The sequence below is a fragment of the Canis lupus genome, chromosome 5 (assembly GCF_003254725.2).
Source record: "Canis lupus dingo isolate Sandy chromosome 5, ASM325472v2, whole genome shotgun sequence".
NCBI classification, from domain to species: Eukaryota; Metazoa; Chordata; class Mammalia; order Carnivora; family Canidae; genus Canis; species Canis lupus.
In genome coordinates this window covers 133,382-156,334 of record NC_064247.1, presented here as the reverse complement: position 1 = coordinate 156,334, position 22,953 = coordinate 133,382, and positions in this window count along the sequence as shown.

The following is a 22,953-nucleotide window of genomic DNA, read 5'->3' as shown; positions in this document are numbered from 1 at the left end:
AGATATTAATTGATAGTAATACAATAATAGTAGAAGATTTTAACATCCCAGTTACATCAATGGATAAATTATCCAAAGAGAAAATAACAAGTAACAGTTACTTTGAATGACATACTGGAGCAGATGGATCTAACAGATATATTCAGAACATTCCATCCTAAAACAGCAGAACACACATTCTTTTCAAGTGCAAATGGAACATTCTCCAGAATAGATAATATATAATAACACAAAACAAGCCTCAGGAAATTAAAAAAAGATTGAAGTCATACCATGCATCTTTTTCTGGCCACAATACTACAAAGGTAGAAATGAACCACAAGAAAAAAATCTAGAAAGATCACAAATAGAGGGAGGTTAAATAGCATGCTACTAAACAATGAATAAGTCTGCCAAGAAATCTAAGAAGAAATTTCAAAAATATGGAAACAAATGAAAATGAAAACATAATGGTCCAAAATCTTTAGGATGCAGCAACAGTTCTAAGAGGGAGGTTTATAGCAGTATAGGCCTACCTCAACAAGTAAGAAAAATATCAGATAACCTGAATTTAACCTAAAGGAACTAGAAAAATAACAACAAACAAAACACAAAATTAGAAGGAAGAAGGAAATAATAAAGGTTAGATCAGAAATAAATAATTTGAAAAAAAAAAAAACAAACAGAATCAGAAAAAAGCAATGAAGATGAGGAGCTGGTTCTTTGAGTTCAACAGGCCTTCTAGGCAGGCTCATAAAGAGAGAGAGAAAGGATTCAAGTAACAAAATTAGAAACAAAAGAGGAGAAATAACAACTGATACAACAGAAGACAAAGTATTATAAGAGATTACTATGAAAAATTATATACCAAAAATCTGGGCAACCTAGAAGAAATGGATAAATTTGCAGAAAAACATAATCTACCAAAACTGAAGTAGAAAGAAATAGAAAATTTGAACAGACCAATTACTAGCAATGAAATTGAATCAATAATCAAAAAACTCCCAAAAACCAAAAGCCCAGGACCAGATGACTTCACAGGTGAATTCTACCAAGCATTTCAAGAAGAGTTAAAGAATCTTGGGAAGATGTGGAGTAGGAGGACCCTAAGCTCACCCTTTCCCATGTTTACAAGTATATATCACTTGTGTTCAAGTAAAGAAACCAGAGAGTGATTCCAAGACTGGCAGATAAGCTCCATAACTAAATATAGAGAAGAAGCCACAGATGAGAGGTTAGGAAAGGCAGAAAAGGTGGTTGGGAGCTGCCCACAGGAGATGGGAGCCCACAAGGGAAGATGAAACCTCATGACATCTGACTTTGAAAACCAGAGGGGCTGAATTCCCCAAATTTATTTACCGATGGGACTAGGAGGCTGCACAGGTGAGAGACAAATACTGCATAATGAGAAAAGGGTCAGAGAACTCAGTGACACCATCAGGTGTCATCAAGTGTAACGACATCCAAATTATAGGGATCTCAGAAGGAAAATAGAGAGAAAGGGGGGCAGAAAAATGTATTTGATGAGATAATAGAGGTAAACTTCCCAAATCTGGGGAAAGAAACAGATTCAGGACAAACAGAGATCCCTCAACAAATTTAACCTGAGGATGTCCACACCAAGACACATAGTAATTACTGGTCAACAAATAGTGATAATGGAAGAATTTTAAAGACTGCAAGAGAAAAGAAGATAGTTACATACAAAGGAAACACCATAAGGCTATCAGCTGATTTTTCAGCAGAAATGTTACGGGCCAGAAGGGAGTGGCACAACATATAAAAAATGCTGAAAGGGAAAAATCTGCAGCCAAGAATATTCTATCCAGCAAAACTATCATTCAGAATAAAAGGAAAAATAGTTTTCCTGACAAACAAAAATTAAAAGAACTCATGACCACTAAGCCAGCACTACAAGTAATGTTAAGGGGGGACTCTATGAGTAGAAAACAAAAACCATATGTAAGAGTAAGAAAAATAGGCAGCTCAAAAGAAAAAAAAATAGAAGTATACTTGTAAAATTCAGTCAAGAGAAACACACACACACACACAAACAAAAAAAAAAAACACAATGTAAAATATGATGCCAAATATCTGAAAACTGTAGGGAAGAGAATTTAATGAGTTTAAAATGTAGTGATTGGAAGATGTTATATATAAACCAAATGGTAACCGTATATCAAAAACTGGTAATACATATGCAAAAAATAAAGAGCAAGGAATCCAAGTATATCATTAAAGAAAACCAACCATGAAAGAGACTAGACTAAGAGAAGCAAGGATCAGAGATAAACTATAAAACAACCACAGAAAAGTAATAAAATGGCAATAAATACATATCTATTAAAAATTAGATTGAATGTAAATGGACTAAGTGCTCCAATCAAAAGACATAAAGTGACAGAGTGGATAAAAAAAAAATTAGACTCATCTATGTGCTGCCTAGAAGAAAGTCATTTCTCACCTAAAGAAACCTGTACATATAAAGTGAGGGGATAGAGACCATTTTTCATGCAAATGGATGTCAAAAGAAAGTTAGAGTAGCAGTACTTAGATAGATAAAATGGCTTTTAAAACAAAGACTATAAAAAGAGACAAAGCAGGACACTAATATAATAATAAATGGGATAATCCAGCAAGAAGATATAATAATTGCTAATGTTTATGCACCCCACATAAGAACACCCAATATATAAAACAGTTAATAACAAACATAACAGAATGAATTGACAGTAATACAATGATAGTAGAGGATTTTATTTTATTTTTAAAGATTTTATTTATCTATTAATGAGAGAGAGAGAGAATGGCAGAGACACAGGCAGAGGGAGAAGCAGGCTCCACGCAAGGAGCCTGACATGGGACTCGATCCCGGGACTCCAGGATCAGGCCCTGGGCTGAAGGGGGTGCTAAACCGCTGAGCCACCTGGGCTGCCCCATAGTAGAGGATTTTAATACCCCACTTACACCAGTGAACAGATCATCCAAACAGAAAATAAGCAAAGAAACAATGACTGAAAGATACACTGGGCCAATGGATTTAACAGATATATTCAGAGCATTCCATCCTAAAACACATATTATTTAAAAATGCTCATGGAACATATCCAGAATAGATCACATATTAGGCCACAAAACAGACCTCAACAAATACAAGATGATTGAAGTTGTATCATGTATCTTTTCTAACCCACAACACTGTAAAACTATAAATCAATCAACTGTAAGAAACATTTCAAAAAGGCAACAAATAAATGGAGGTTAAACAGCACACAACTAAATGGTGAATGAGTCAACCAAGAAATCTAAGAAGAAATTAAAAAATACATAGAAACAAATGAAAAAGAAAATCAATAGTTTAGAATCTTTGGAATACAGCAAAAGTGGTCCCAAAAGAGAAGCATACAATGATATGGGCCAACCTAGGAAGCAAGAAAAATCTCAAATAAACACCCTAACCTTACATCTAAAGAAGCTAGAAAAAGAACAACAAATGAAGCCCAAGACCAGCAGAAAGAAGGAAATAATAAAGAGTAGAGCAAAATAAGTCATATAATTTTTCTTAAGCAGTAGAACAGATAAATGAAACCAGATTCTTCTTTGAAAAGATCAACAAAATTAATAAAGCTTTAGCCGGACTTTCAAAAATGAAAAGGAAGAAAGGGTTCATTCAAACAAAATCACAAATGAAACAGGAGAAATAACAAACACCATAGAAATACAAGTAATTTTAAGAAAAATATTATGAAAAAATATATGCCAACAAATAGAACAACCTAGAAGAAATGGATAAATTCCTAAAAACAAATAACCTAAAAAAAAAAAAATTGAAGCAGGAAAAAATGGAAAACTTGAAGAGATTGATTACCAGCAAGGCGATTGAATCAGTAATCAAAAATGCCCAACAAACAAAAGTCCAGGACCCCATGGCTCCACATATCAATTCAACCAAACATTTAGAATTAATACCTAGGCACACCTGGGTGGCTTAATCAGTTAAGAATCTGTCTTTGGCTCAAGTCATGATCCTGGGTCCTGGGATTGAGCCCCATGTCAGGCCCCCTCCTCAATGGGGAGCCTGCTCCTCCACCTGCCCCTCCCCTTACCTGAGCTTGCTCTCTCTCTCTCTCAAATAAAGAAAATCTTGTCAAACTAGTCCAAAAAATAGAAGCAAATTTCCAAATTCATTCTATGAAGCCAGCATTACCCTGATGCCAAAACCAGACAAAGACTCCACTAAAGAAATGGAATTACAGGTCAATATCTTTGATGAATACAGATGCAAAAATTCTCAACAAATCCAAACCATATATTAAAACAAACAAACAAAAAAACCATGAGTAGACAGGATTTATTCCCAGTATGCAAGGTGATTGATTCCCAAATCAATCAACATGATATATCACAACAATAAGAGAAAGGGTAAAAAACATGATTATTTGATAAATGCAGAAAAAAGTATTTGACAAAATATGATATTCATTCATGATAAAAGCCCTTAATCTAGTAGGTTTAGAGGGAACATACTTCAACAGAATAAAGGACTTCCATAAAAAACTGACAGCAAACATCATACTCAATGGAGAAAAGTGAGTTTTCCCCTTAAGGTCAGGAACAAGACAAGGTTGTCCACTTTCATCACTTTTATTCAACATAGTACTAGAAGTCCTAACCACAGCAATTAGACAACAAAAAGAAATAAAAGCATCCAAATTGGCAAAGAACCACAGTTGTCACTATTTGCAGATGACATGATAATATATATAAAAAACCCTGAAGACTCTATCAAAACAAAAAACAAAACCAAAAAAACCCCAAACTTACTAGAGCTGGTAAACGAATTCAGGAATAACACTGGATAAAAAATCAATACAAATAAATCTTTATTTTATTTTATTTTATTTATTTATTCATGAGAGACACAGAGAGTGCGGCAGAGACACAGGCAGAGGGAGAAGCAGGCTCCATGCAGGGAGCCCGACGTGAGACTGGATCCGGAGTCTCCAGGATCATGCCCTGGGCTGAAGGCGGCACTAAACCGCTGAGCCACCCAGGCTGCCCAATACACATAAATCTATTGCATTTCTATACACTAAGAATAAAGTAGCATAAAGAAAAATTAACAATCCCATTTATAATTGAACAAAAAGTAATACAATAATCTAGGAATAAGCTTAATCAAAGAGGTGAATGAAGTCCTACATTCTGAAAACTATAAAACACTGATGAATAAAATTGAAGACTACACAAACAAATGGAAAGATAGTCCATCTTCATGGATTGGAAGGACAAATATTGTTAGAATGTCCATACCACCCAAAGCAATCTACAGATTTAATGCAATCTCTATCAAAATACCAATAGCATTTTTCACATAACTAGAGCAAACAATCCTAAAATTTTTGTGGAATCACCAAAGGCCCTGAGCCAAAGCAATCTTGAAAATGAAAAACAAAAATGGAGGTATCACAATTCTGGACTTCAAGTCGTATTACAAAGCTTCAGTAATCAAAATAGTATGGTATGTTAACTACAGTGTAATTTAAATTTCAAAAATGGCCTCCTTTGTCAAGATAATTCTTATCTGCCTTCTTTCTGCTGGTTATGCAGGTTGCAACAAGTGGTACATGTATCAGAGCTCCCTCTTCAGGGACTCTTGACTTCATTTTAAATGAGGTTTTTTTGTTTTTGTTTTTGTTTTTGTTTTTTTTTTAACTCATTTTTACAAAAGTCACTCACTAAGTAATGCAATCCCACGCAACTGAACCATCTATCAGAGCACATAAGGTATTCAAAGAATGCCTGGTAGGAACTCATTTAACATTATGATGATTGAGCATCCTTTCCCATCCCTAAACCCCCAGGACCTTTCCATTCAACTTCAAAACAGTCTGAAATAAAGATTTCTTTAGCAAAGAAATGGAGCCATGGAAAGATCTTTGTATTTTGCAGCATTGGGATAGCTTACTTGGATAATTATACATAAAAACTGCTCCCAAGGACCCAAGACCGGAGAGTAGTAAGAGAACCATCAATGACGGACAAATGAAATCAGCCACTTGCCCGAGGGCCAGGGTAGTGGGGTTCTTCTCTCTCTGGAAGAGTAAGACAGTCAGTTGTTGGGGCTCAGAACAATAAATCCATGTTAACCAGATCAAACTCTGAGACTGTCACCACAATAAAGAGAAGAGAAAAGACAGTCCCATTTTTATGATTCAATGCTTGTGGGCCAGAAGGAAGTATGTGCTACCTGCGGTAGTAGGCTGAGTGAAGAGGTCAGGTCTTATCCCTAGAATATACAGATGTAACTTTATGGAGAAAAATGTTCCTTCCTGTCGTGATTCAATTAAGGATTTTGAGATTGAAAGATTATTTTGGATTATCTGGGTGGGTCCTAAATGTAACCAGAAGTGTACTTGTAAGAGAGAAGCAGAAGAGCCTTGACACACACTGCAGAGGAGAAGGAGATGTGACTGAGGCAGAAACTGAAATGGTGCAGCCACAATCAAGAAATGCTGGCAGTCACCAATAAAAAATAAATTTATTATTAAAAAAAGAAAAAAGAAAAAAAATGCTGGCAGTCACCAGGAGACTAAGAGGTAAGGTGTGGATTAAGTGTACCCCTTCAACACTTTGATTCAACCCAGTGAAAACGATTTGGCATTCTGGCCTCCAGACTTAAGAGCACAGTTGTATTGTTTTAATGGTTTTAATTCACCAAGTTGGTGGTAATTTGTTATAGCAACCACAGGAATCTAATACAGATGCTTAGCAGGTATAAAAACCTGTAACAAATATTTCACATATATTCATCAATTGTTGGCACAACTGAAATTTTAAGTTCTAGTGTCCCCATGATTAATTCTTAAAAATATAAGAAGTGCCTGGGTGGCTCAGTGGGCTAAGCATCTGCTTTTGGCTCAGGTCGTGGTCTCAGGGTTCTGAGATTGAGCCCAGCATCAGGCTCCCTGCTCAGCAGAGGGTCTGCTTCCCCTCTCTCTTTGTCCCTCTCCCTGTTTGTGTTCTCTCTCTCTCTCTCAAATAAATAAAGTCTTTAGAAATATGAAACTTTAGATAAAAAGATGCTATATAACTTATCTAAACTTCTTAGTCAGTGGTTTAGACTGGGGCAAGTTTATAAATAGTAGAATATAAGGTCAACTTTTTCCATGTCTCCTTTGTGTTCTGGTGCCAAGTTCATGTGAAGAGATGCTTAATAGTATCTGTTCATTAAATTAATAAAGTTATATAAAGGGTACAAAATTTAAAAAAACAGTATTCTGGGACTTTTAAGGGAAAAGGAAATTAGAGAAGGCTTAGAGAAACTGAAGAGATACTATAGAAGAAGTGGAGAATATATAGGAGGTGGAACTGTGAAGGGAGAGATGGGATGGAGGAAGGGGGGAGGAAGATTCTAAAGAGCACTCCTGCTGTGCGGTGATAATTCTTGTTAGGCTGAGCCAAAGTCTGCCCTGTTTGTCATCCTCAGTGAATTATCCGTGTCTCCCTCCTTGGACTTGCCTCAAGCTGCTTCCCCTTTAGGGAAGCTCTTATTTTTCTCGATTGTCTATGCAAACTCCGGCCTTCCTTCAAGTCTCAGTTTAAGGCCAAGAAGTCTCCCCAGACACATGCACTTCCCCAGTTCTCCCTCTCAAAAGTGCCTCATATGCACCTCAGTGGCACAGTCAGTTGAGTGATGGAATCTTGATTTCAGCTCAGGTCATAATCTTGGGGTCCTGGGATGGAAGCACGTATCAAGGTGCATGCTCAGCAGGATGTCTGCTTGAGGTTCTGTCTCCCTCTGCCCCTCCTGGTTGTGTGTTCTCTCTCTCAAATAAATAAATAAATCTTTAAATAAAAAAAAAGTATCTCATATGAGTCAATCTAGGACTCCCCAGCCTAACTCAGCTATATCAGAGTCATACTAATTAAAATTAATCTGAATATGCCTTAAGACTCTTATTATGGGTCACTCATGTACCAGAGCACAAAATATGGCTTCAGAAATGATTCAGAATTGACGAGCTAAAGCCAGGAATTATAAAGTTACACATTAATTCATTTGGCCAGTTTATTCCAGAGCTGTTTCTGGAGGAACAAATGTAAGCAAAACTCATGCCCCTCCCCCTCCACCTGCTCCCTTTAAGGAAGGAGGTCACAGTCTTACTCAGCACTACCACTGTGATGTGAAAGTAGCCATGAACAATATATCAATAATGTGTAATCGAGGTATAACTCGGTTCCAGCAAAACTTTATTTAACAAAACAGGGAGCTGACCCATGAGATACAGCTTGCTGATCCCTGATTAGGTTATAAGTCAGTGAAAATTGGAGGATATGGGAATAATGTGATGAAAGGATGAGCATAGCTATAGAAAGAGAGAAAGTTTAAGTTTCCAAAGATAGTCGACAGTTCTTATTAAGTGATCAAAATGAAGTAAATGCTTAGTGGTATTTCCCTCCTTGAAATCTTTCAGACATTCTCTGTTATTTATAAAGACCAAAAATACCAGTCTGGCACTGAAAGCAGCACTTTGATGGAAGTGGCAGTGTGAGATAGGATCATGACTAACCCCTGATATGGTTTCGGTATTTATAGTGAAAGATAAAATAAGATTATAAATTTACAAGAATGGCACCAATATAAAATAAGAATAAAGATGAGAGCAATAAATGGATGAGAGTATGTGAGACAATGACTGCTGAGAAGATTTCCTTTTTAGGTAAGGAATGGGGTTGATAGGAAGTCTTAAGGTCTATAGCTTTATAGTGTCATACTTGAAAAGCAGCAGGATAAGTTAAATTGAATCTAATCTCAATATTTTGTTTTCCCAGTTATAATGGCCATATCAGCAATATTTCCTTATTTTTCATCTTATTTATAAAAAATGTCCTGGTAAAGAAATATAGTAAAATAAAATGGCTAGTCGCATGGGTTACAAAATCAGACTTCTTGGGATCAACTCCCGGTTATTTCATTATAAATTAATCCTAAGAAATTTGCTTCAATTCTCCAATGTAAGTTTTATTTTTTCAATTATAATTGTTTCTTCCTATTGCTGTGAAGATTATTAGAAGCAATGCATATAAGGAACTAGAACAATGGCACGCTCCCAGTACTCAATTAATAGATGGCTGTGGCTTAGAATTGTAATTATTATTAATTACTGGATCTTCCATGAGATTCTTTGGAGATTTTCCAATGAATAAGAGAATATGAAGGTTGTTGAGGGAGGGCTTACCTCGAGGCAGCAGGTCCTTTACAGTTTTGAAGAGTTCTGATGAGTTGGTTATGTCAATGATTCTGACTACAATATTTTTCCCCACAGTTTTAACCCTGTAGGATCACAGCAAGGCAAATATGAGAATAACAAAGCAAAATATTTATTGGGAACCAAGATGAGTCTTTTTAAAAATATTTCTTGGACACAGAATGAAGGTCTTAGGGAATTTTCTCTAACTCATTCGCATTTATTATTTCACTAATAAGCTTTACATCAGGCAGAACAAATAAATTACCCCCTCCCCCCTTTTTTTTGTGAGGAAACCAAGGCTCACAGGGAAGGTCTAGACAAGTTGCAAGGATTTGATCTTACACTTTCTCTGTAAGGATTTAAAATCACCAAGATATGGAGTCTACTTCTTCCTTCTCTGAAAATCCAAGGTCCTAGGGCAGGGAGTTTTTCTCATGGATCCAGTGAAGTTATCTTAAAGTATCATATGTTCTACAGAAGGAGAGCAGTGGGCAGGAATGCTATATACAGAAATCTCAGATTGTAACTGGAGGAGATTTTTCTTTCACCTTTGAGACCATGGCTGAGGGCACATTCCTGACAGCTGGTTTTAGCTTAAAGCTGAGGTCCAGAAGTAGGGGGCCCAGGACAGGCTGGGGCATGTACAGTCTCCCCTTGGTCCTCTCTCCTGTACTCCTTATCTTCATCTTTGAGAATGAGTCAAGGCCCTGACCTGTTCCTAAGATGATGAATGAGTAGGTCAGAACAGAAGCTCCCCTACCATCTCAGTCACCTTTCCCATGGAGACAGCAGTGAGGCCTGACTGGCAATGAATCTTCCTAACAAGATGCTCCTTGACATGTAGACACTTTAATGAGCCAGCCCAGATTTGTGGCCTGACACCAGGGCAGAGGGAGAGAGAATAATTAGATGCTTCTGTCACAGGGACAGGGAGAAATAATGCACATGGTCAGAGGGCAGCTAATTCAACTACAATATAAACCTCTCATCAGGAATCAATTACTCCATGCTGATGGCAGATTGATTGATTGGCAGGGGTGGAGTGGAGAGCAGAGAGAAAGGAAAGAGAAGTTCTGTGTAGGTGACAAGAAGAGACACTCACCTACCACTGGGTTCTATAGGAGGCTCACCTGTGCTCACAGCACCCCCTTTAGAAAAGCTTTACTGGCCAACTCTATTAAGAGAGTAACTTTATAGACCACAGCTTCTTTATCCCTTCATCAGTCGATGGACACCAAGGCTCCTTCCACAGTTCGGCTATTGTGGACATTGCTGCTAGAAACATCGGGGTGCAGGTGTCCCGGCGTTTCCCTGCATCTGTATCTTTGGGGTAAATCCCCAGCAGTGCAATTGCTGGATCATAGGGCAGATCTATTTTTAACTCTGAGGAACCTCCACACAGTTCTCCAGAGTGGCTGCCCCAGTTCACATTCCCACCAACAGTGCAGGAGGGTTCCCATTTTTCCACATCCTCTCCAACATTTGTGGTTTCCTGCCTTGTTAATTTGCCCCATTCTCACTGGTGTGAGGTAGGATCTCATTGTGGTTTTGATTTGTATTTCCCTGATGGCCAGTGATGCGGAGCATTTCCTCATGTGCTTGTTGGCCATGTCTATGTCTTCTTTGTGAAGTTTCTGTTCATGTCTTTTGCCCATTTCAGGATTGGATTGTTTGTTTCTTTGGTGTTGAGTTTAATAAGTTCTTTATAGATCTTGGAAACTAGCCCTTTATCTGATATGTCATTTGCACATATCTTCTCCCATTCTGTAGGTTGTCTTTTAGTTTTGTTGACTGTATCCTTTGCTGTGCAAAAGCTTCTTATCTTGATGAAGTCCCAATAGTTCATTTCTTCTTTTGTTTCTCTTGCCTTCATGGATGTATCTTGCAAGAAGTTACTGTGGCCAAGTTCAAAAACGGTGTTGCTTTTGTTCTCCTCCAGGATTTTGATGGATTCTTGTCTCACATTTAGATCTTTCATCCATTTTGACTATCTTTGTGTCTGGTGTAAGAGAATGGTCTAGTTTGATTCTTCTACATGTGGATTCCAATTTTCCCAGCAACATTTATCGAAGAAACTGCTATTATAAATGACAAATATCCACCATTTGCTTCAACGTGGAGGGACCTGGAGTGTATTGTGCTGAGTGAAGTAAGTCAATCCGAGAAGGACAAACATTATATGGTTTCATTCATTTGGGGAATATAAAAAATAGTGAAAGGGATTAAAGGGGAAAGGAGAGACAATGAGTGGGAAATATCAGTGAGGGAGACAGCACATGAGAAACCTGACTCTGGGAAACGAACAAGGACTTTTTTTTTTTCTTTCTGCTGCATTTTCTTTATTTCAAGCCACAGGTCTACTTGGAGGGTCATGCAGCAAGTGGCTTATAAATAAAATCGGAGTCTATGAATAGTGTCATCACATTAAAAGACAATCGTTGGATTCTCCCATTAGGCAAAGAGCTTGCATCTTTGGAATCCATGAGTTGGTATCATTTATGGGATACCTGAGATGCACCTTGCTCCAATTAACATTACCATGCTACTCACTATAAAAAAGCCCAAGGGTGGGCGGGGTGTTGGAGTGACTGGGTGATGGGCACTGAGGGGGGCACTGGACAGGATGAGCACTGGGTGTTATACTATATGTTGGCAAGTCGAACTCCAGTAAAAAATATACAAAAAAAAAAAAAAAAAAAGAGAGAGTAACTTTAGCCATTTGGGCTTGTAGCCATGGAAAATCCTCCACAATTTTTGTAATTTATTATTCTGCTTCCAATACTTGACCTTGCCTAGTAGGAGTGGATAATAAAGGTAGATTCTCAATCTCAATAATGATTCTCAAGGAGGCAATTCTCCTACTTCCCTAGAAAATCCATTCTAATGATACAAGAGCCTGAGATATTTGATAAGAAGTGAGACTATATTCAAATAAATGGAAGATTATTTTCCTGATCCTGAGCATTTGAAAGCTGATGGGCCAGTTGAGAAAGATTATGAAAACATAGGAAACTTGGAGATTGAAGAAAAGAAAAGAAAAAAAAAAAAAAAGAAGGAAGGAAGGAAGGAAGGAAGGAAGGAAGGAAGGAAGGAAGGAAACTGAAAAAGCAAGGATCACAGCATGTGGGGAGAACATGGTGGTTCAGTTAGGACTCTAGGATAGATTTCTGGCTCTTAGTCCCAACTCTGTTTCTGTGTAAACTTGGACAAGTTACTTAACCTTCTGTGCCTTGGTTTCCTCATCTTTAAAATATGGAAATAATATGCTTAGGCTTGAGGATGTAATAAGATACGTTAAGTGCTAACTATACAATGATTTTGATTTAATAGAAGAAAGATGGTTTCTCTATATTTTTTGAAGAAAGAAAAAAAATCATGAAAATCCATAAACTTCCAACCCTGTCTTAGTTTATTCAGGCTGTTATAACAAAATATATGATAAACTGGGTGGCTCAAACAACAGACATTTATTTTTCGTAATTGTGGAGTCTGGGGAGTCCAAAAGCAAAGCACCAGCAGATTTTTTTTTAATAAAATAATTTTTATTGGTGTTCAATTTACCAACATACAGAATAACACCCAGTGCTCATCCCGTCAAGTATCCACCTCAGTGCCTGTCACCCACTCACCCCCACCCCCCGCCCTCCTCCCCTTCCACCACCCCTAGTTCGTTTCCCAGAGTTAGGAGTCTTTATGTTCTGTCTCCCTTTCTGATATTTCCCACACATTTCTTCTCCCTTCCCTTATATTCCCTTTCACTATTATTTATATTCCCCAAATGAATGAGAACATACACTGTTTGTCCTTCTATGATTGACTTACTTCACTCAGCATAATACCCTCCAGTTCCATCCACGTTGAAGCAAATGGTGGGTATTTGTCATTTCTGATGGCTGAGTAATATTCCATTGTATACATAAACCACATCTTCTTTATCCATTCATCTTTCGATGGACACCGAGGCTCCTTCAACAGTTTGGCTATTGTGGACATTGCTGCTATAAACATCGGGCACCAGCAGATTTGATATCTGCTGAGGGCCTGCTTCTTGGTCAGAGATGGCTATTTTCTGTCTCCTTACATGGCAGAAGGGGTGAGGGATCTTTTCTATATGGAAACTAATCATATTTGGGAGAGTTCTATCTTCATGATCTAATGAAGGCCCCACAACCTAATATCATCACATCAGGGTTTAGGTTTCAACATATAAATTTTGGAAAACCATAAACATTTTCATCTACAGCAAACTCTTACCTCTCACGTAAGAGGTTGAAATAGTGCCTGTCTGATGGCCTTTTATGTTCTAATGAGAAGTGAGTCCAGTTTATCTGCTAACACTGGGGATTGGATGAGAATACAAAGGGGTTAACAAGGAGAAGAATCTGTAAAATAGACATTATGGAAGTGGTAGAGTGAATTTCTCTGAGAAATGTGGTAAGATGGTAAACTGTGTTGGGGTAGGAATCATAAATATGTAGTGTGTTAAAAGTATAGACAGACAAAAAGGTATCTTTGGTATCTTTTAAAGTTGATTTTGAGCAAAGAAACTACAGCGGAGTGAGGATAGGGCAAGAAAGTTGAAATTTTCTGTAAGGAGCACAGATTTAAGGTATTTTTTTTTTAAGATTTTATTTATTTATTCATGAGAGAGAGAGATACACACAGAGAGTGAGAGAGAGAGAGAGGCAGAGACACAGGCAGAGGGAGAAGCAGACTCCATGCAGGGAGCCCGACGTGGGACTGGATCCTGGGACCCCAGGATCACGCCCTGGGATAAAACCCACGCTAAACTGCTGAGCCACCCAGGGATCCCCAGATTTAAGGTATTTAAGGAAGTAAATAAATTTTAGAAGGACAGGATGGATGGATGGATGGATGGATGGATGGATGGATGAATAGATGTGCAGATGAACAGACAGATGTATGGATAGTCCTAACCAATGGGTAGCAGGTCTTAATGAAAGCAAATAGTCTTTGCAACTAGGCTACTTGAGCTCCTGGGGTAGAAAGAGAGGATATGGTCAGAGTGGGCTACTTGAATTCATGCTGAAGATGCAACAGAGTTTGATAGTGACAAAGTGTAGGTAGGGCATGACCATGAGTGGCTGTGAGGTTGAGAAAAGATCTCTAGAGATGAAAAGGTTAGAGAGGCCAGGTGTTCATTATCATATGGATGGTGAAGGCCTCAAGATGACGGACGAAGTAGAAGAGGATAGGGATAAAGGAAAGGCCAGTGGGGGACTATACCTTGGAGAGAGGGCACTGGGTCCCTACAGAACCTGATGGCAGCAGCCTCAAAGAGGGGTGCAAGTATCCCACTGATTGCAGCAACAGCTGTCCCTTGTCTTCCTAACCCTCTTCCCCCAAACACTTCTTTCCTCTCACAGACACTGGTTTTGATTTCTTGGTTATTGTGCTTTATTTTCTAGTGTTATGGTAGTCTCAAGAAACACTTTCTTTTACAAAATGCAAATGCCCACAGTTTGCTGCCTCATTTACAAATATAATTTTCCCATTAAAATCAGCTTTGTCTTAATATTCTTATAAAGCTAAAAATGAACTATCTCTTAAGCATTCATTATTAATTTTTTTCTATATATTCCCCATTAGATTTCACATGGTTTGGGCTTTGTACTTTTTAAACAATTGATGATCTGGAAACAAATTCCTAATTACCATGGATGAGAATCCTCCTAGCTCAAATTCCTCTCAGAATAGCAGGAGGTTAGTGTGTTATCTTAAAGATCTTGTAATTCCTGTAACTAAAACATTACTTAAACTCCAATGTAAGGCTTATAAGATAACCTAAAGAAAGATTTCTCTGCAGGAAAGATTTGTAGCAGCCTACAATCTAATTTTCATGGCCACTGTGGTAGGACAGCATTTCCCTTGCTTAACTTCTGGAGGCCATTGCCCTGATTGCAATTATACTTAGGCTCTATATAAAGAACCATTTTGGGCAGAGGCCCTAGCCTAGGTGACACGTCTTGCCTTTTGCAAAGTCCTGAGCTGCAGAATCCCAGAGAAAAAAAACACAGTGGCTTCTTTAATCTTTGTATCTCAGTGGTTTAGACACAGTGATAATAATAATAAAAGCTACAATGTATTGAGCATTTTTCATCAGAACACTAAAGAGACACTTAACCATGCATTTTTCCTCTTCTCTTTCTTGTTCTTATTTTTCTTTTCTCCTCTTTCTTCCTCTCCCTTTTCTTCTCCTCCTTCCTTTTCTTCTCCTTCTCTTCCTCCTTCCTCTTATTCTTCTCCTCCTCCTCCTTCTCCACTATTATTATTAATGTTAGTGTTATTAGTGAGAACACTTAAGATTAATTGCCTTAGCAAACTTCAAGTGTATAATACAGTATATTAATTGTAGTCATCAAGCTATACATTAAATCTCCAGAATTGATTCATCCTGCATAATTAAAACTCTATACCCTTTATTTTAAATTTCTTTTCAAAGAAGATTTTATTTATTTATTCATGAGAGACCCAGAGACAGAGGCAGAGACACAGGCAGAGGGGGAAGCAGGCTCCCTGCCAAGAGCCCGATGTGAGACTTGATCCCAGGATCCCAGGATCATGCCATGAACTGAAGGCAGATGCTCAACTGCTGAGCCACCCAGATGTCCCAAAACTCTATACCCTTTGATCAACATCTCCCTTTTCTTCTGCTTTCCAGACCCACCATTCAGACTGTCTGCCTCTCTGAGTTTAACTATTTTAGATTCCACGTATAAATGAGATCATGAAGTATCTGTGTTTCTGTGTCTGCTTATTTTACTTTGCATAATGTCCTCCAGGCTCACACATGCGGTCTCAAATGGCAGAATTTCCTTCTCTTCTTAGGTCGAATAACATTCCGTGGTATGTGTATACCACACAATTATATGATACCACATACATTATTTATCCACTTGTCTGAGAATGGACACTTGGATTGTTTTCACATCTTACATGTTGTGAATAATTACATGTATGCACATTTAGTTCTCAATCATCCCTTCAGGTAGATATTTCAATATTCTTTGCTTTGCAGATAAGGAAACTGAGGCATGAAACATTTTAAGCAGGTGTGCAGACCCCGCAATTAGTACAGTGAAGAACCCAGGAGATTTAGATCAGAAATGGAGATAGGCCTCTGCTCCCATCCCAGTTTTTCCCCTATATTCTACTTGTGAAGGTGATTACACACAGGTATGAGAGGCTGAAGAAGATTTTAAGTAAGAGGGGGGATGTGAGTCCCACTTCTCCAACCATTTCCTTGGCTGAATCCATGGGAAAACCCTCCTTGAGGGGGGTAAGCTGTTTGTGCAGCATTGGAAATCTAGTTTTCTCATTCTAAAAAGAGATGAGAATATGTGTCTCTTAGCAGCAGTGTCTCAAGGACCTCTCTATGTCCACAGCCACTCAAAGGCAAATAGGTTGCAATTTGGGTGATTCCTATAGGTCCTGGGGTCCTGGAAGTGATAAATATTTCCACTCTGGTCTTCTTTCAGGCAATAAATGATGGTTGTGTTTGTCAAAGACCCCAGTAAAAAGCCTCAGCTTACAGTTAATTTTAAAGAAAAATAGAGATTCTCCTTCCTAAGCCTGAGTAAATATCACATTGCTTAGAACCCTAGTGACTTCATCCTTCCTTCCTTCATCCTTGTCCTGACACTTGACTATCCCTAACTATTTATAAAAGCCTAGCTTCTTATAAAAGGAAAAAACCGTTTCTTCCTGTCAAGTTGGGGAAAGCTCTTCAAGTCCCACTTTTGCTACCAAAAGGTATTTATGTCCCCAGAGGCTGAGGAAGATGTTTGTTTATCTCCTTTCCTCAACTTCATTTGCTGTGAAAATGAAACATACTCATGCCTCACTTTTCCTACTTCTTACTTATTTCATCCTCCAATCTGGGGAAATTTCCAAGGAACCTCTGCATGCATGTCCTTCCCCTAGTTTTGCAGACAGTCCTGCTAGACTCACAGCCTTTCCCCAGGGCCCACTGGCCCCTGAACTGCCACCTCTCAGGCATTCACAGGACCGAGATTCCTCGTTGAGACTTGAAATAGACTATGAACAGAGGAGGTGAGATGCAAACATTAAGCTTAGTCAGTACTTCCAGATCCAGCTTGTCCTGATCTGGAGGGGAGGAGCAATGATCTTAATTTTTTGTGACCCCCAATCCACAGGCACAATTCTGCCAAAATGATCTTTCCAATTTTTCAGACTACTTTTTGGACAAAAATCTTAAATAAGAATGATTAAGAAATATATGCAGTGCTTACCATGGGCTAAATTTTTTCCTGATGCCATCTCCTTTAATGCTCAACATTTGCACAAAATCACAGACCTAAAAGTGGTAACTGTGAGAATGTGGTACCTGCATTCCTATTCTAAATCTGCAGGAATTTTAAAGCATGATCTGCATATACTGACAAGGAAAGAAAGCAGTAATACAGTATTCTTAGCAAGTAATAGTAAAATAGAATGCAGAATAGTGTATCATTAAAAGTGTAAACATCCAAACTCAATAGCAAAAAAAAAAAAAAAAAAAAAATATATATATATATATATATATATATATATATATATATATTTCTTTGATTAGAAAGTGGGCAGAGGAACTAAATAGATATTTTTACAAAGAAAATATACAAATGGCCAATAGGTACATGGCAATGTAGTCAACATTGCTAATCAAACCACAATAAGATATCATCTCACATCTGTTAGTGGCTATTATTAAGAAGACAAGAGACAAGTGTTGGTGAAGATGTGGAATAATTTGTGAATTGTTGGTGGGGATGTAAATTGGTACAGTCACTATGGAAACAGTATGGAGGCTCCTCAAAAAATTAAAAGTAGAACTATAATTTACTTCAACAGTTTCACTTTTGGGTATAGGAATCAGAATTACTGGGCACCTGGGTGCCTCTGTTAGTTGAGAATCTGCCTTCAGCCCAGGGTCCTGGGATTAAGCCCCACATTGGGCTCCCTGCTCACCGGGGAGTCTGCTTCTCCCTCTCCTCTGCCCCTCCACCCACTCAGGATCTCTCTTGCATCTCTCTCTCTGTCAAATAAACAAATAAAATGTTTTTTTTAAAAAAGGAATCGAAGTTACTATCTTGAAGGGATATCTGCTTTCCCATGTTCATTGTAGCATTATTTACAATTAAGACATGAAAACAATCTCAGTGCCTACTGATGAATGGTTAAAAAGAAAGAAAGGAAAAGAAAAAGAAAGTAAGGAAAAGAAAAAGAAAGGAAGGAAGGAAGGAAGGAAGGAAGGAAGGAAGGAAGGAAGGAAGGAAGGAAGGAAGGAGAAAAGAAAGAAAGAAAGAAAGAAAGAAAGAAAGAAAGAAAGAAAGAAAGAAAGAAAGAAAGAAAAAAGAAAGGAAGAAAGAAAAAGAAAGAAAGAAAGAAAGAAAGAAGAAAGAAAGAAAAAAGAAAGAAAGAAAAAAGAAAGGAAGAAAGAAAAGAAAGAAAGAAAGAAAGAAAGAAAGAAGAAAGAAAGAAAGAAAGAAAGAAAGAAAGAAACAAAGAAAGAAACAAAGAAACAAAGAAACAAAGAAAGAAAGAAAGAAAAAGAAATAATGGAAACAGAGAACAGATTGGTGCTTGTCAGAGATGGAGTGGTGAGGATGGCAAATGGATAAAGGTAGTCAAATGGCACAAACTTCTATTTATGAAATGAATAAATTCTGGGAATGAATGCACAGTGTGGTGACCATAGTTGAAAATACATTATTTTATATTTGAAACTTGCTAGGAAAATAGATCTTAAAAGTGCTCCTCACACACAAAAAAAATGTAATTGTTCAAAGTAATGGATATTAACAAAACCTATTGTGGCAATCATTTCACAGTAGATACATATATTAAATCATTATGTTGTACATCTAAAATCAATACAATGTTATATTTCAATCATATCTCAATAAAACTGGGAAAAAATCCGTAAAACTCACCATATGTCAGTATCTGTACTGTAGTCATGTCTCTACCTATTTGTGTGTGTGCCCAGATATCGGAAAGGATGCACTAGACTGCAATACAAATACCCAAAGCACTCCTGGAGAATGGAACTTTGGATAATCCTATAATGAAGCAGATGATTGGTGAAACACTTTTAGGTTTGTTGGGGCTCAGGGGAGTCAGCCTTAAGGTATGTCACAGTGACATATTCATTACTTTGAATCAAGGTAGCTTAAGAAATAGCCAGCGCTATTTATACCGTGACTCTCCTTATTTCCAGGAAGCAGGAGATAAATCTCCATGTGGAAGATGTCCTCCCTTGCTAAAGGAGGTAAGGAGATATCCATATTGGCTGAAGCCAGAAATTTAGGGCCAAGGAGCTTGGGCTCTAAACAAACTTTGTTACTTTTACTAATTTACTACTCTAGTTCAAATTCTATTTAGAATTTCTTACTAATTGTAGGTCTCAAACATAAATTTCTTTTTCCTGTCAATTTCTCACAAATTTACTGTTTCTTTGTCAAAAAGGATAGAAGCAGCCTGTCCTGATCTTTTCTTATGTCTCATATTTATGAGACTCCTATATGTATGGATTAAATTTGATTTTCTCCTTTTATCTGTCCAAGGTCAGTTTAATTCTAGACCAGCCAGAAGAATCTTGAAAGCTAAAGAAAATTTTTTTCTCCTCAAACAGTTGTAAATCATAAATTAACCTAGAGTCGGAAAGGGGGTATTTATTAACTGAAAAAAAAAAAATGAGAATAGGCACAATTAGACTGAGGGCTCAAGTAATGTCATCAGCATCCCATCTCTCAATCTCTCTCCTCTCTCTCTCCATGTCTTGCTTCCCTAATACTCTGTGCTGATCTTATTTTCAGACAGAGTCACTGATATGGAAAATAAAATCAGAAATAAAGCCCAAACTGACTACTGGTATCTCCAGCCTTAGTAGCCCTCTCAGATCATGTTGAATCTCTAAGTGGTAGCAGATGAGTTCAGAGAGATAATGGGTGGGGGGAGCTGATATTATTTATGAAGGCTTATAGGTCATGTCAGGAAGCCACTACCACAATTCATGAGAGGTGACCACGTGGATCAGGGTGGTGATAGTGGAAACAGATATGAACTAAATCAAGAGGTAAATGTTTCTCAGAAGACTGATGGACTGACTATGCAATGTGAGGGATAGAAACAAGCAATTGAAACCAGGGTGACTAAAGTAAAAAAAACAAACAAACAAAAACAAAAAACCTTGCCCAATATAGTTTCTTTCTCTAATATTTCCCTCCTTCTTCAAAAATCCTACAAATCTCAGTGTCTAAACTATTAAATAACAAGTGTACATCCCTGCACTGGAAACAAGAAGGGGAGAGATCATGAAACCTATGCTCACAAGGGCTTTGCAATATAGGTGGAAAGGCAAAATTGAACATTGTAGGCAATGAGGTTTGTTGACATCCTTGGCTCTAAGTCAGCCTGAGGTAAGAATAAGGGTGAACTGCGGTGAAGAGAAGTTTGAAGAATTTAGAAGGTCTGAAAAAGCTTCATGGAGTAGAAGGGAAATGAGCTGAACCCATAAAGATGGAAAAGGTTTGGATAGGTGGAGCAAATCCTTAAGATAGAAGGGGTAGGGCGGGGTCCTCAAGGTAGAGGGAAAGAGCAAGTAAAGACTGGAATCAAGATAGGTGCTGGATTAATTTGCATAAGGAAAAGAGTTGAAGAAGTAGTCTGATGTGCATAGGAGATAAGAGTTCTAGATTTATACACTAGATTTATACAAACCATTCCAGCTCAGACACAAGCCTACTCTGTGATCTGGGAAAGTCTTCAAACACAAGAAGGTTTCAGCCAAAGAAGATAAAAATGTCCACCTTTATTTTTTTTTTAATTTTTTAAAAGGTTTTATTTATTCATGAGAGACACATAGAGAGGCAGAGACACAGGCAGAGGGAGAAGCAGGCTCCATGCAGGGAGCCCGAGGTGGGACTCGATCCCTGGTCTCCAGGATCAGGCCCTGGGCTGAAGGCGGCGCTAAACCGCTGAGCCACCAGGGCTGCCCCAAAATGTCTACTTTTAAAATAGCATATGTAATCCTCCTGATACGAGCCTGGAATTTAAGACCTTTGATTAATGCTCTATTAATATTGTAAATAGAGCATAAGACAAAGGAAAGAACACAGATTTTGGAGTTACAAGTACTGGTTGACTACCAGAGTCACTACTAACTATCCTAGGAAGTTCAAGCAGGTGCACTGGTTCCGGCAACAGAAAACACACAAGACTTTCCAAACAGAGTGGAATAAAATTCAAGAAATTAGATATATAGGTGTTAGAAGACAGATGGAACAAAAGTAGATACTAAGGTAACCTAGATAAAAAAGAACTGTTATTCCTGATCTTTGGGAAACAAAATAGAAATGCCATTACAGAACTCAGGAGTCAGAAAGAGGCACCATCTGTCAGATGCTGAAAACTTTGAGGGTTTGCCAAGTATCTGATTCTTAGAACTGTGGAAGTCTAACTTGTATTAGGGTTAGGGATTCTAAGGAAAAAAAAAAAAAAACAACAACAACACAAAACACTGGGTCTTGGATCCTCAGATATTACATGTAACTAGTGTCCTGATTTGTGTCCTGAGAGCTACTAAGGAGGCCAAATGTAAGGAGCTGCAGTTATGGACTGCTGCTGCAAAATGACAATAGGAATCAGAACAGAGACCCCCTTCCCATCCTGCAGTCTCCGGTCACATTCTAATGCCTCTCATTGTCAGGACCCAACTGAAAGTAAACTGACAAGCTGTCTATAAAAACGTACTTTGGAGACTTTCATCCCCAGAATCACAGAGCAGACTATGCAGGGTTCTCTAGGTTGAGAGTATGTAGTCAGTGCAAGTAGTTTGTTTTCTTCTTTGTATCATAGGGATAATACCTTAGTTGCAAGGATTAGAAGTTGTTAAAAAGGAAACCATAAGCCCAAAATGTAGCCATGTGTACTAAGCCACATTACTAAACCAGAGCATGAAACCTAGTCTAATTAGTTTCAACCTCCCCTAGAAATGATAGTCTTCATTGGTCAAAAATTTTCTGGCCAGTACCAATAAGGTAATCTGTCACATGGGCCCTCCTCATCACTCAAAGGACTATAAGGCAATCCAGCTAATATGACACTTTTGTCCTCAAAAGATGATTTCATTTGAAATAATCCTTTTTTTCTGTTTATGACATCCTTATCCTGTCTTTAATAACATTTTCCTTTATGTAGCTCTTTGTAGCTCCCCTTTACTTGCTAGATGAGATCCTGCTCAATTCTTGAATTTATTAATAAAATCAATTAGATCTTTAAAGTTTACTAGGTTTAATTTGTGTTATTTAACAAGGGAAAGCAAGTATAGCGTCGAGCATAGTGCCTGGCCTGTGGGGTGATCAATGGTATTAGGATAGTGTAATTCACAATGCTTACACTTGAATAGCTATTTCGAATTTTCAAGCCTGTTTACATCTATTTTCACATCTAATACTCAGAAACCTCCTGTGAAAAGAAGTAAATTTGGACACTAATGCTCATGTTACTAAATGATCTATCATAGCTGTTAACTCAGGAAATAAATGTGTAAGACCTGGGGCATTGCCATGGCCAATGGTCCCAACCCAGGAAATGCTGAAGGGGATGGACAAATAAAAAACACAGCTCTGGGCTGGGTTTGTCAACACTGTTGTCAAACAAACTCTGATAAACTTATTGCAAGAGAAGCCAATAA